Source organism: Microcaecilia unicolor, chromosome 1, assembly GCF_901765095.1.
Source record: "Microcaecilia unicolor chromosome 1, aMicUni1.1, whole genome shotgun sequence".
Lineage (NCBI taxonomy): Eukaryota > Metazoa > Chordata > Amphibia > Gymnophiona > Siphonopidae > Microcaecilia > Microcaecilia unicolor.
In genome coordinates, this window is record NC_044031.1 from 404,435,833 (window position 1) to 404,450,472 (window position 14,640).

General features: G+C 45.5%; 1 protein-coding gene across 2 annotated transcripts in view; it reads left to right on the top strand.

Moving 5' to 3' along the window:
• Positions 1 to 4,015: 4,015 nt before the first annotated feature.
• CAP2 (cyclase associated actin cytoskeleton regulatory protein 2) overlaps positions 4,016 to 14,640 on the top strand; it is a 198,046-nt gene continuing 187,421 nt past the window's right edge. The window contains exon 1 of one of the 2 annotated variants that reach the window (XM_030211332.1): positions 4,016 to 4,249. The gene's annotated coding sequence lies outside the window, so the exon portion shown is untranslated. Of the gene's footprint in view, positions 4,250 to 4,372; positions 4,456 to 14,640 lie in introns of those variants that run through there. The other variant, XM_030211341.1, reaches the window with a different exon arrangement.

Genomic DNA, 14,640 nt, shown 5'->3' on the forward strand with positions numbered 1-14,640 from the left:
CTGTCCTTTTCAGCCCCGTCCCCCCAGTTTCAGCCCCTGCCCCTGTTCAGCCCTCAGTTCCAGTACTAGCCCCCTTATCCCACCTACCTTCCTTTTCAGCCACCAGTTCCAGTCCCCTTCACCCACATCTCGCGTCTGTCTACTCTGCATGTAAAGGAAGCAAATCGCCTCGTCGGCCAGTCTTCCCTCACTGTGTCCCGCCCTCGCAGAAATAGGAAGTTACATCAGAGGGTGGGACACAGTGAGGGAAGACTGGCTGACGAGGCAATTTGCTTCCTTTACACGCAGAGCAGACAGATGCGAGGCGCTGCGTTGCGCCGCCGCTTCACAGATTTTTTTTTAAAGGCTGGGTCAGGTGCCAGGTGGCAGGAGAAGAGGGTCGTCTGTCGACGGAGCTGGTAGGCAGGTGGGGACTGGGTCGGGGAGGGGGGATCAGATGGGAGAAGGGGACCGAAGTCGCCACTTTACCCAAGGAGCGATCAGAGCTACAGGAGTGTGGATCGTCGGCACACAGCATTGCATCACTATAGTAATCCACAGATGCATCAAGTGCCGCAAACTATGAGGCAAACATCATGACCAAAAGATGACAGACTTGCCACCTGAACAAGTCAGTGTTGACCCACCATTCACCTATGTGGGGTTGGACATCTTCAGACCATGGCCAGTTGTCTCAAGAAGGACCAGAGGAGGAAGTGCGAACAGCATTCACGCTACCCACATCAAAGTTATAGAGTCCATGGACACTTCAAGCTTTATAAATGCCCTCAGAAGGATCCTTTCAATTCGTGGTCCAGCAAAGCAGATCCGTTCTGATTGTGGATCCAACTTTGTGAGTGCCTGCAAGGAGCTGAAAATGAACTCTGAGATCAACAGTCTTACCGTTGAAAAGTATCTGAGTGACCAGTGCTGCATGCGGGTATTCAACCCTCCCCATGCTTCACGTATGGGAGGAGTTTGGGAGCGTATGATTGGGATTGCTCGCCACATCCTTGACTCTACGCTTTCAGAAACTGGGATTACCTGCCTCACCCATGATATTCTGACTACACTCCTGACAACAAAGGGGGTCCTCACAGTTCTCACAAGAAAGTCAAGCAGCACCAACAAGGGTGAGGAAAGTTCCAAAAGACCAAGGCAAACAAGAAGTAAAAGCATCAAAAAGTTTATTTGCCAAAAAACTACTGACACAAAGACCCTACATGGGCCGTGTTTTGGCACAAAGCCTTCCTCAGGGGTCGTAGTTGTTCAAAGCAAATCAGCATCACAGAGATACAAATTTAAAAACTTGAATAATATGATGGAGCAGTATGCACTGCAAAGCATAACAACCAGTCTTCTCTGTGAAAAACCAGAGAAGACTGGTCGTTATGCTTTGCAATGCATACTGCCCCAGCGCATTACTGATGTTTGTATCTCTGTGATGCTGATTTGCTTTGAACTACGACCCCTGAGGAAGGCTTTGTGCCAAAACACAGCCCATGTAGGGTCTTTATGTCAGTAGTTTTTTTGGCAAATAAACTTTTTGATGCTTTTACTTCTTGTTTGCTTGCCTTGGTCTTTTGGAACTTTCCTCACCCTGACTACACTCCCAGCAGAAGTGTTTGCCATCATCAATGCCAGACCTCTGGTCCCAGAGTCCTCTGACTCAGAGTTACCTTTGATCTTAACTCCGGTTGCACTGCTAACGCAAAAGATAGGTGTAGCCCCAAACCCGCCTGGAGACTTCAAGAAAGATCTCTGCAGATGGCAATGGAGAAGTCCAAAGCCTTGCCAACACTTTCTGGAGCAGCTGGAAGTGAGAGTACCTCCTGACCCTACAGACCAGCAAAAAAAATCAAACCAGTAAACTGAACTTCAATGAAACCGACCTTGTCTTACTCCAGGATACCCAGACCCAACGCAATGATTGGCCCCTAGCATTGGTCACAAAAATCATCCCCAGTGAAGATTGGAACGTCCAAAATGTTGAAGTCAGAACTTGAAACAAGGAAAAACAAAGAACTTCTAAAGACCCATAACTAAGATCATGCTTCTCATACTATATGAAGAAGCATGAACACTGTGAACCACAATCCACCCTTGAAGACCAAAGACTCTCTCTCTTTCTCTTTATGTTGTCTAGTGTTGTTGTTGTTGTTGTCTGTCTCTCGTTTCAGCTCCTGCGAGATGAAGATGACTCCATAAAAGATGGACAGCCTGAATGCAAATATGGACTTTGCATGCTGTTAATGCAATATATTGTAATAGTAGTAATAGTGGTATCTACCGATCCCAGGCAGGAAGTGTTTTGCTTCGGCAACCTTATGCTAGTTTTTATAGTGAAGCCCTAAAATGTGTTTAATGCCTTTAATGTTATTCTCACCTCTAAGAATTCTTACTGCTAGTTACTTCCTGCAATGATATAAATGGGCAGTGCATTGTGTGTAATGTAGTCTCACATGTACCGCAGCCACCCCTGCTTTTTTGTATCACTATTAGTGGTCTATTCTCCTGCAAAGGTCTCCTCCCTTTCTCAGCCAAGCTAGATTCTTTTGTCTTCCTGTGGTCATTTCCTGATTATTTCTATCTTTGTCTTGATGGATCAGCAAAGGTATGACTTGTCTTTCCAATCGAGGACTGCCCTCTGTGACCACATCTGCTACCTGGTCTCAAGTTTTTCCTTATTGGTCCTTCTATCTCACTCCCCTGGGCTTGTGTGAGCTTTCTTCTTGACCTCTCTGCCCCCACAAGCTCAGACATTCTCCATTTTGTCTCTGAGGCACATATTCTCCTGCTCCCCTGCAGTGAACTTGTCTTTTTACATCTGCTCCTTCATCCTTTCTCTCACAAGATTGCACGAATCAGCAACCCATCTCTGAATCATCTTCATCTACCTGACTCTCACCTCTGCCATAAAACTTCCTTTTCTTAAAATTTCCATCTCTACCCTCCATACAGCTCTCAGAACTAGGAAGTCTCATGCCTTGGGGCAGTAACTTCTGAGAATCTAATAACTGTGAGTGAATGTGTTACATGTATTCAATAAAAGCAAATTTCAGAAAAAGATAAGAGATTTCTGGTGTTTGCTGCCATGCCAAGGTTCAGAAGCGGAACCAGGATGAGGCAAGTTGACGGTGCGGTGGGAGTGAGAGCGGACTTCCACCTGCACCGGCGCACCTTTTCATTGCAACAGGACGAAAAAATAGGTGCCGGCCAGTGTTGCCAGGTGGGCGGTTTTCCGCGACCCGCCGCGGGAAATTTTTGCCCGCAGCGGGTTGCGGTTTTTTGGGCTCCTTTTGGGTCGTTTGGGCGGTTTTAAAAGCGTTTTTTTTTTTGGCCGCGGGGGGCGGGGTTAGTGACGTTTTGGGCGGGGTTCATGACGTTTTGGGCGGGGCCAATGACGGGGGAGGCGGGGCCGGTGACGAGGGAGGCGGGGCCGGTGACGGCGGGGGCAGGGTTGATGACGGCAGGGGCGGGGATGATGACGCGGGGGTGGGGGTGTCAGGGGCGGGGTTTGACTTTGGGCGGGTTTTGGGCTGGATTTGGGCTCGATTGGGTGGGAAAAAATTTTTCCACCTGGCAACCCTGGTGCCGGCGCCAGCAGAACTCCATTTGGGGGAGCGGCCGCTCCCCTGGTGCCCCACCTAGCTACGCCACTGCCAAGGTTATACTGTCTGGTTTTAGTACATATATGCTTTAAGAAGATATTATGCTTTAAAAGACCATAAACAGTCACTACACATCCAGCAGACTTTTTTTTTCACAACTCAATGCAAGGCTGTGAGCTTCATAGTAAGAATGCCCATAACTTAAACCATGGTACCAAGCTTCTACCATGTTTTCCTCTTCTTCAGTGGGAAAAGAGAGAGATGCTGGCCACGGTGGGGCGGGGGAGGTAAGAGAAGAAAAAAAACAGAGAGATACCGTCTGCAAACTTTACAAGAAAACAAAACAAAAAAAAACCCCAACAAAATAAAAGCAGCCAGTATGACGGCAAAGCTGGACATTCCTCCCTGGAAGGCCCAGACAGCGCGCCGCTGGTCCTCGGTCTCACCGCGCGCACAGTTGTTCTGGCGGCGGTGGCGGGCGCTATGTAGATCTCTCCTCCCTACCGGTGGCTCAGCGGCTCTCGCTTCCCTCCTTCTCCCCACCCCTTCGGCTCGCCTACTCCTCCTCCCATCCTCTCTCCTCCGGCGTTTTCTGCAGTCGCCGGAAGCCGAGGCCCCCGCTTTACTCGGCTGCAGCTCGTCTGGCAGGGACGGTGCAGGTAAGAACGGGCGGTCGAGCGGGCTCGGGGAGACTGAAAGCGACTCGTGGCGTGACACGGGATCCGTTTTCCCCCCGGCTGGCTCTGCAGCACTAGCTTAGGGTTGATGATGGCAGTGCCCCGAGGCCCCCGCACGGGTGTTGATCCTCCGCAGGGGAGGGGGAGAGCGAGAAGATTTCTTCAAGGGGGTTGGATTCGGATTAAAGGTAAATCGTGTTAATCCTTCTTTGAACAGTGATTATCTGGGGGAAGGACAGCTCTGTCCCCCTTCTCCCCGGGTATTTGTGGGTTTTTACTACTGAATTTTTCCAGACGGGGTCACTTCTCAAGGCTTCTATCCTTATAGCCACTGTTCTTGCAGCAATTACTGTTATCGGGTTTAGGGAAAGGGAAAAAAACTGTGACAATATGGCAAGGAGATAAGTGCAATATTGCTTTCGCTGCTCTTATATTCTGAGCCATCTCTGTTTACAGTATGCACACTTGTTTTAAACGAGCAGCAGTGTGATCGCGATTTCTAAACACACCCACCTGAGAGAGGTTCTTCGCAGTCCTGAGTCTACTTTTGATCCTGAATTTTCTTTCCCTTTTGTTCTACAGTGGGTTTTCTATAGGTTTTTTTTTTTTTTTTTTAAAGTGTTCAGCTCCTTTTATGTCCTCTCCACTTCAGCCTGGCTGCGCTGTGTTCCTGCTTTTTGTTTATGTCAGTGGGATACCTGTATGGAACTTTGGTTGCAGCAGCACTGCAATTTACATATATTAAGATTCATAATGATGAGAGCACTCAATGGAAGCTTTCAGAGCAATTTAAACTGCCTGCCTTCCTCAGAAGTGTTTGAATTGTCAGCTAATTTTTCCCTTAATCTTTGCCAGTATTGTTGCATTAATACCAAAGTGCACTGTTCACTTTGGCCTTATAAAAGTGTGTTTGTGTTTAACTCATCTTGAGCTAGCAAGGGTGCTTGTGAATTTGGGGTGTGGGGTTTAAGTAATGAGTTGAAGATGCTGTCTTCAAGAAAGAGCAGGTTAATGTAAAACGGTGTACTTTGGCTAGCCAGTTTGGTTTAGAGATAGATTTTCTCCAGTGAAGCTGTGGAAGAATATGATTGTGGTTAATCTGCATTCACTTGATACATTCAGTTTAATTTTTATGATTATAAGAGATATACAGTGCCCATGCAGTTATAGGAGCTGGCTCTGTGGGTGCCAGTGGGACATAGATTGGCTCCTCCAATCAAAAAGGTGTTCTGCTGCTCTTTGGTAACCCCATTAGCGAGCTATGAGGTTTAAGACTAGTGCAGATCTACCCAGCTTGCGCTAGTCAGCTTCTTCCTGTGTCATTCTTATACTGTTTATATTTCCCTCTAGATATTAAATATTCATGCAGGTACTGGTACTTTATAACTGTCATGTGCCTCAGAAAACACTGATTTTTCCCCACTTGTGCTTTTTCTCTCTTGCCTACAGCTTTCCTCCTCTCTACCATATTTTCTTTCCTTTCTGCAATCCACCATATCTCTTCATCTTTCCTCTTTCCCTGCTTTATTTTCCTCCCTTTCTTTCTCCTCCTGTCAGTATGTCTGTGCCATGCCATGCCATGCTTGTGTGTGATCAGTGGTACAGGATCCCTGCCATTTTCTGCTCTTGCTTTGTGTGGCGGCACAGATCCATTCAATTTTACAATCACTGTTTTGGCTTTTCAGGTGCTATGCTGCCAGTTCTTCAACTCTGGTTTTGTGCTCTTTGCTCAGATTAGTGCTTCTTGCCATGTACGTATTTTCAGCCACTATACAGGTAGTTACAGTCTGAAAATATGTCCGACTTCTCCACCACTATCCGTGTAGTGGAGTGGCAGAGCAAGCATGGTAGCAAAAAATTATTCATGTAGCAGTGATATTCACTATACCGATCTTATGTTTAAATCATTTTTATTGTTCTTTTAAAAGAATAGAAACAGGAGTCAAATGTACACACAGGTCTGCAACACTTGGAACAATCTGTGTAGCTTACAAATAACCAGAATATGCATTCCCACCCCCCTCCCTAACCTATACCCACCCCAAACATAGGTGCCCTTAGACTAATGCAAAATGTAGTAACTGTAAGAGTCTCACTTAGATATTCAAGAGACTACTACACGCATGGGGGGGGGGGGGGGGGGCAAAATTTTCTGGATGTTTTCCCATGTGGCAATGAATTTGCGTCCTTTCGGGTCCTCAAAAATGTGAATTCCCTGAACATCAGGGAATTCACATTTTTGAGGACCCGAAAGGACGCAAATGCACTAAACTTAACGAGCCATTAACGAGCCAAAAAACAACAACAACAAAAAAAAGCAACCAGCCGGAAACCATTGCCTAGCCATGTCCAAGTGCTTGTCAGGGCTGTCCTTCTAAAGTGCCTAACATGGACGTCCTTCACTAAAAAAAAAAAAAAAAAGACGTCCCTGACGAGCACTTGGGTTTAGTGGTGGGTGGCCTTCTACTGCCTATACTGACCACTGCTGGAGAGAATTGGGACGTGCAAGCACGTCCAAATCAAAAAAACTATTTGGACGTCTCTTTCGATTATGCCCCCCTCCTCCAGGTCTCTCTCAACCAATCACAGAGTGTTTAGCTGACAGCTAAACGCGCTGTGATTGGCTGAGAGAGACCTGGAGGAGGGGCATAATCATAAGAAAAACACGTCCAAGAAGGACACCTATCAAAAAATCTACAGGGGGAAAAAAAAGTCCCGTCAGGGTCGTCCTTTTTTGTTTTTTTTAGTGAGGCAGCCTGTGTCTTGTCCTACACTGCTGGTCCAGCGCGGGAGACTCACGAGAGGGTCGGGTTCATTTCCTTATTAGCCATGGCTCCTTCCCCACCTCTTGGTGCACAACTGGTCCCTCTTCCCCAGGCATAAGGGTGGAAGCTGGGTCACTCGTCCTTGTCTTGCCGGCTCAGGGAAAGAGGAGAGAGATCAGCTGTGAGGCACGGGGTTTGATTGTTTTTTTAGTGAAGGACGTCTATGAAGGATGTGCTTGGCATGCGCAGAGCAGCCAGCAAAACGCTTGGCTGCTCTGCGCATGCTCGACTGGCTGACTGGCTTCCGAGGGACTAGAGAATGCAAGTAAGCTACAACGAGCAGCTCATTTGCATTCCCTTTCCTTGATGCATGGCCGTTCCCTACCGATTCACTATGGAATCGGTAACGGTAGGGCTCTTCCGAGGACCTTAGTGCATCTGCCTAAAAGTGTCTTCAGCATCCTTCGTAAGGTCCATCCAGGGCAGTGAGAGAAGATAATGGTGCAACTGTAGATAGGCAAAGAAATGGGCGGGTGAGAGTGAAAACTCTAGTTGTAAATCCTCAAAATTGTTTCCCTTTTTCAGTAACTATCTGCACTAGATACACCAGTCCAGTCTCTGCCCAACAAGTAGAAACACTGGGTCCCTGCCCCAGGGGAAAAGCTGGATTGTTGCAGATAGACAAGTAGGAGGTTACCTTGGCAGAGAAATGATACTGTCGGCACATCCATCACCACAGTTCACGAGCAGATCGCAGCATAGGCCCCTGGGGCAATTTTCCAGAAGTATGCAGAATGTGACTGAAGTGTACCCCGGAAAGCAATTGCATTTCAATGGAAGTGTCAGAAAAATGCTCTGTTCCCTGATACCAATCATTAATATGTGCTTACCGCTGGCCACCATCAAATATCGGATATTAAGCAGCCCCAGTCCACCATGTGCCTTAGCAGTCTGAATCAGTGTCAGCAACTTGTGAGATCTCTTACCCAACCACAAATAAGTCTCTTTACGTCATAGAAAGAGAGGGAGCATTTGGAATGTATACAACCAACACTGAGCGAGAATCATGTTAAAACATATGCACACGGCCCCATGGAGAAAAAGGGTAAGTCTTCCAGAGGTGCAACTTCAACCGGGTATCCTCAATAAGAGGCCGAACACAAGCCAAATACAGAGCAGACAAGTCCAAGGGCAAAGTGATTAACAAGGAAAGGTAAGTGGTCATTTTCATTGCATATGAACTGTTCAATTCTGGAGGCTGTATCTTGCGAAAGATGTAAAAAGACTGGAAACAGTGCAAAGAAAAGCTACAAAAATGGTATGGGATTTTCGTTGCAAACCGTACGAGGAGAGACTTGCCAACCTGAACATGTATACCTTGGAGGAAAGGAGAAACTGGGGTGATGATACAGGCATTCAAATATTTGAAAGGTATTAATCTGCAAACAAACCTTTCTGGAGACGGGAAGGTAGTAGAACTAGAGAATATGAATTGAGGTTGAAGGGGGGCAGACTCAGGAGTAATGTCAGGAATTATTTTTTAATGGAAAGGATGGTAGGTACTTGAAATGCCCTCCCGCGGGAGGTGGTGGAGATGAAAACGGTAATGGAATTCAAGCGTGCGTGAGATAAACACAAAGGAATCCTGTAGAAGGAATAGACCTACGGAATCTTAACAGAGATTGGGTGGCAACACCGGTAATTGGGAAGCAAAACCAGTGCTGGGCAGACTTCTATGGTCTATTCCATGATTGTAACTGAATAGATATGGAAAGTTCAAGAACAGTGTTAGGGCAGACTTTTACGGTCTCTGCCCTGAGAAAACTCGGGAATACGTATAAAGTATCACATACCATGTAAAATGAGTTTATCTTGTTGGGCAGACTGGATGGACCATACAGTCTTTATCTGCCATCATTTACTATGTTACTGTGTTACTATAATGTCACAGGGAGCACTTGGACTTGGTCAGGTTAAGAAAAAAAACCCGGTTAAGAGAAAACCCAAGAAGCTCACAAAGTGGTCTATAATATGCAGCAGGTGGGGAAGCACAGCCTGAGGAGTGGTTAAAAATACCAAAAAATCATCTGCATAGGCTAGGGCTTAAATGTGCTGCCCATGTAACTCCAATCTGGTGACTTGTGGCGCACAATTAATTACCTAGAGGAGAGGCTCAAGGGACAAAACAGAAAAGGGGACAGAGGACACCCCTGACGGGTACCTCTGCCTATAAAAAAAGGAAGGCGTACGGTACCCATTAACGAGTATTTGTGCCTGAGGAGAACTATATAGCATGGAAATTGCCTGTAAGACCCACCTCTGGATCTCCATCCTGTTCAATACTTTAAACAGGTACCATGCTTGCTCTGCCACTCCACTACACGGATAGTGGTGGGGAAGTTACACATATTTTCAGACTGTAACTACCTGTATAGTGGCTGAAAATATGTACATGCTGCTAGTAGACCTGATCAAAAGCTTTGGCAGCATTCAAGCTCACCACAAGTGTAGTGATGTCAAAGGCTTGGTAACGGGACATTGCTAGGACATTTTCCACATGTTTAAGATGGATTGACGAGTTTTAACAAAGCCCACCTGCACGGGCCCAATTAAATCTGGCAGGTGCGCTGCCAAACACGTGGCCAGCACTCGAGCTAGGATCTTGATATCAACATTGATCAGGGAAATGGGACAGTAGGAATCGGCCTCCTCTCGAGGCTTGCCCGGTTTAGGATTAAGGATAACTAAGGACACCTTATTGTAACCAGGGGTTTAAAAAAAAAACACCCTACCAGGTTTCTCTCCCCGCCCCTTCTCCATGCAGGCAGGCAGTGCTGGGGCATTGGAAGAAACAGGGAGCAGTTTGTCACTTGTGCAGAGCTGTTCAGCAGGGAAGAGTATTGGTTAGCAGCTTGTTAGGGGGTGGAAGAATTCAGGGAAACTCTGACAAGGTAGGGAGATCATTTAAGGGATGAGGTTTTTTTTTTTTTTTTGCTGTAATGTGAAGGCAGGTATAGTACAGAAGCTGTGGAATGTTGTGGATGTCAGTGAAGGAATGCATGTGCTTGCTGAGCCAGTTGGTTTCCCTGGTAACCAGGGAAACATTCTTGCTGCTGATGTTGTCTGTTGGGAGGGAGCTGTGTTGGTGAGAAAATGTGTGTAATGTTTTGTGAGGAGAACTTTTTATTTTATGATTTTGGGGTTAAATGGCTGATGGAGTTGAAGTTATCAAAGGTTTTATTTATTTATAGCAGTATTTATATCCCACATATTCCAAACAAGTTTGGTTTGATGTGGCTGTCAAATTCGGTTAGTACAGGTAGAGAAATGGATTTTAAGAAGATGGGAGGGGGAAGGAATAAGAGAATTACATTTTGATAGAGTTTCGTCAAAATGCAGATTGAGAGACTAGATTGGTGCGTAGAAGATCAAATGGGAGATCTTAGGGCGTGAGGGGGCAGATGGTTGATTTGGAGAGAGTCATGGTAAAGTCAGCTAGCGTGTTCATTTTTGTTTTTTGTGGGTATGAATTTTTTGAACAGGTAAGTCTTGAGGTGTTTCCAAAGCTGGTGTGAGGAGTTAAGGATCGTAGTGATTTGGGGAGGGCATTCCACATCTTGGAGCTTTGGTAGGGGAAGTTCACTGAGTGAACCGACTTGTAGATTAGCTTGTAGAATATGGGATAGTGATGGGTAGGTAGTTCTTCACCCCCTTCAGGGTGTTCTTAAGAGGTAGGATGTCATGTCTAAGAGGTATGCAGATGCTTTGCCATGAACTATGTTCCAGACCAAGGTGCAGAGTTTGAATGTTATTCAGGCTTTGATTGTGAGCCAGTGGAGTGCTTATAGTAGAGGGGTGGCCCTTTCATATCGTGTCTTCCTGAAGATGAGTCTGGTTGCTGTATTTTGGGCAGTTTGGAGTCTCTTTAAGAGTTGGTCTTTGCATCCTGAACAGATAGCATTGCAGTAATCTAAGTGTGTTAGAACTAATGATTGTACAATGAGTCAGAATACATTTGTGGGGAAGATGTTTCTGATTCTCCTTAGTTTCCACATTTTGTGGAAGGTGTTCATTACTGCCTTTGTGATCTGGTGTTCAAACGTTGGTTTGTTTATAGGATGATATTACTACCAGGAATTGGGTCTTGTCTCTGAGTTTGAGATTGAATGCGGTGGCCCATTTTTCTAGTGTGTTTAGGCATCTTTTGATTTCCTCTGTGATGTCTTTGATGTCATTTTCGAATGGGATAAAGATAGTCACAGCATAGATGAATGGGTTTAGACCTTGGTTGTTGAGTTTTTTTCTCTAATGGGGTCATCATGATGTTGAATAGGATCGGAGAGATGGAGGAGCCCTGATGGACTTCTGATTGTGCTATCCAGTTAGAGGATAGTTCATTTTTTATTTTGACTTGTTAAGATCTCTTGGTCAGGAATCTCTTACCATATGAGTACAGCTCCACATATGCCCTTTTGTTGAGTATTCTGATTAAGATGTAGTGGTCAACCATGTCAAAGGCTGATAACACGTTGAATTGTAGTAGTAGTATATTTCTGCCCCGGCTGATTTCTCTTCTGAAGTTGGTAATCAGTGCACTAAGTGTAGTTTCTGTGCTGTGGCAAGATGTGAAGCCTGATTGAGAGTAGTGTAGTATTGAGAAGTTGTTCAGATATTCGGTGAGCTGTTTGTTGACTGTTGACTATACACTCTAATATCTTGGCAATGAGGAGTATAGAGGCCAATGGTCTGTAATTTTGACATCACTTTTGCTTGATTTGGGGTTTTTGGGGATAGGCGTCAGGATAATGTTCTCCTTTTCTGTGGGGAAGGTGCCGATGGCTAAAAGGTCAGCTAAGTAGGCTGTAATGCTTTCTAGAAAGTGGGTGGGAAGTTCTTTTAGTAGTTAGCTGGGGCATATGTCTAGTGAGGTGGGATTTAGAAGTTTTTAGAAGCAGTTGCTAGTCTAGAGCCGTAGTTGTGGGAGAGAATGATGACCATGTTCTGTTAGTGTCGATTGGTTCGTCTCTTCTGATGAGTTCATCCAAAAACAGATCAAGATCTGGGACATCTTTTTAGAAGGAGGCTCTCATTGATGTTATTTTATTTTCAAAATGATTGGCTAGTTACTACTACTACTACTATTACCGTATTTTTCGGACTATAAGACGCACCGGACCATAAGACGCACCTAGGTTTTAGAGGTGGGGAAATAGGAAAAAAAAAATTTTTCCTTTTTCCCTCCTCTAAAACCTAGGTGCTCCAGTGCGTCTTGTCCGAATTCGGGATCGCCCTCCCCTACTCACGTCACGCGATGTTCTCTGGTGGTCTAGTGACGTCGGGGCAGGAAAGAGCCCCCTCTTTCCTGCCCAGCGCGCTGCTCTCCGTCCTCCTGTATGTTGCCTGACGGTCTCGGCGAGATTCAAAATTGCCGCCGAGAATTGAAGTCTCGGCGGCCATTTTGAATCTCGCCGAGACCGTCAGGCAACATACAGGAGAACGGAGAGCAGCGCGCTGGGCAGGAAAGAGGGGGCTCTTTACTGCCCCGACGTCACTAGACCACCAGGGAACATCGCGTGACGTGAGTAGGGGAGGGCGATCCCGAACTCGGGGGGAGGGCAATCCCGAAATCAGACCTCGCTACCTTCGGACTATAAGACGCACCCCCCATTTTCCTCCCAAATTTGGGGGGAAAAAGTGCGTCTTATAGTCCGAAAAATACGGTACTTAACATTTCTAGAGCGCTACTAGGGTTACGCAGCGCTGTACAATTTAACAAAGAAGGACAGTCCCTGCTCTAAGGAGCTTACAATCTAAAGGACGAAATGTCAAGTTGGGGCAGTCAAGATTTCCTGAATAGAGGTGTAGTGGTTAGGTGCCGAAGGCGACATTGAAGAGGTGGGCTTTGAAGATGGGCAGGGAAGGGGCCTGGCGTATGGGCTCAGGGAGTTTATTCCAAGCATGGAGTGAGGTGAGGCAGAAAGGGCAGAGCCTGGAGTTGGCGGTGGTGGAGAAGGGTACTGAGAGGAGGGATTTGTTCTTGTTCTCCAGGTGAGTTTTCTGATTCGCTCGTCTGTTGGTCTGTGGAAATAAGCATGTTGATTATGTTGTAAAGTTTTTTTCATATTTTTGTAGTCAGCTCCAATTAGTTGTTTGTAGTAGTTGAATGTGATTTTCCTCAGTTTCGCTTTGTAATGTCTGATTTCAGATTTCCATTTTGCTTTGTTGCCATCTGTTTTGTGTTTCTGCCATAGTCTTTCTAATTTTCTTCATTCTCTTTTGTGTTCCATTAGATCATTGTTGTACCATGGATTCACCTTGTTTCTGGCAGTTCTCTTTGTTTTCAGGGGTGCTATATTGTTGAGGACGGTCTGGCATCTGTCCTCCCAGGATGATAGGAATTGTGTGGTGTTGTTAGAGGGAGACCAAAAATTGGAATAAATGTTGGTCCAGAAGGTATCTTTGTCAATTCTGCCTCAGGATTCATAAATTGTGTGGGTGGTTGCGGTTTGGGGGGAGGTCTTTTGCCAGAACAGGGTCGCAAGTAGTTTGAAGTGGTAGACCATGGTGTTTTTTCCCATTTTAGGTCACCGTGAGTTAGGTGGTGTGTTTCTGTGAATCTGTATGCTATAAGGTCGAGAGTGTGGCCTTTGTTGTGAGTTGGTTGAGGGGATGGATATTGGAAGTTCCATTGTTGATGGAAATTGCAACATTCTTTGATGTTATCTAGGTTTAAGTTTATGAGAAGCAGTATGTTGGAGTGGGATAAGCATGAGTTGGAGATGAAGTCAGAGAATTCCTGTTGGGTTTCTGACCAATTTCCTGGAGGCTTATAGAAAAGGATGCAGCATAGTTGGTCCTGAAGGGTGTTGTTTTGTATTGTGCATGATAGTATTTCGAGTTGGGGAGTGCTGAATTTGGAGGGAAGTTCTGTTCTGAGGAAGGATTTGAAGATCACTGCTATTCCACCTCCTTTTTTTCTTTCTCTCGTAGTGTGTATGATTTTGTATCCTGGGGGTATATGTCATTTAAGATGGGGTCATTTTCAAGTCGAATCCAAGTTTCTGTGATGAAAAGGGCTCCTAGGTTTTCCTTTTCTATCCAGTCTCTGATAGTTTCTTTTCTGTTTACTACTGATCTGGTATTTATATATGCGATTGGTATTGGTAGGTAGCTGGGGGTTGAGACGTTGCTGAGAAGCAGTATGTTGGAGTGGAATATGCATGAGTTGGAGATGAAGTCAGAGAATTCCTATTGGGTTTCTGACCAATTTCCTTGAGGCCTATAAAAAAGGATGCGGCATAGTTGGTCCTGAAGGGTGTTGTTTTGTATTCTGCATGATAGTATTTCGAGTTGGAAGAAAAGACGCCCACCGTTCAAGAAAGCCAGAGGAAAATGAAGAGAACAGCTAAGTGACCGAAACTGTTAAAAATGTACACACAAGAAAAAATAGTAAAGGAAACCTGAATGATAAATAAAGAGAGAACTAAAAGAGAAAAAGAGAGTATAGGTTCCTTGAAGATGTCCGGGTGTAAAACCTGAAATATAAGAAAAAGAATCTTTAAAGAATTTAGTGCTTTGCAAAAATGAACTTGCTTAAATGAGTTTGAA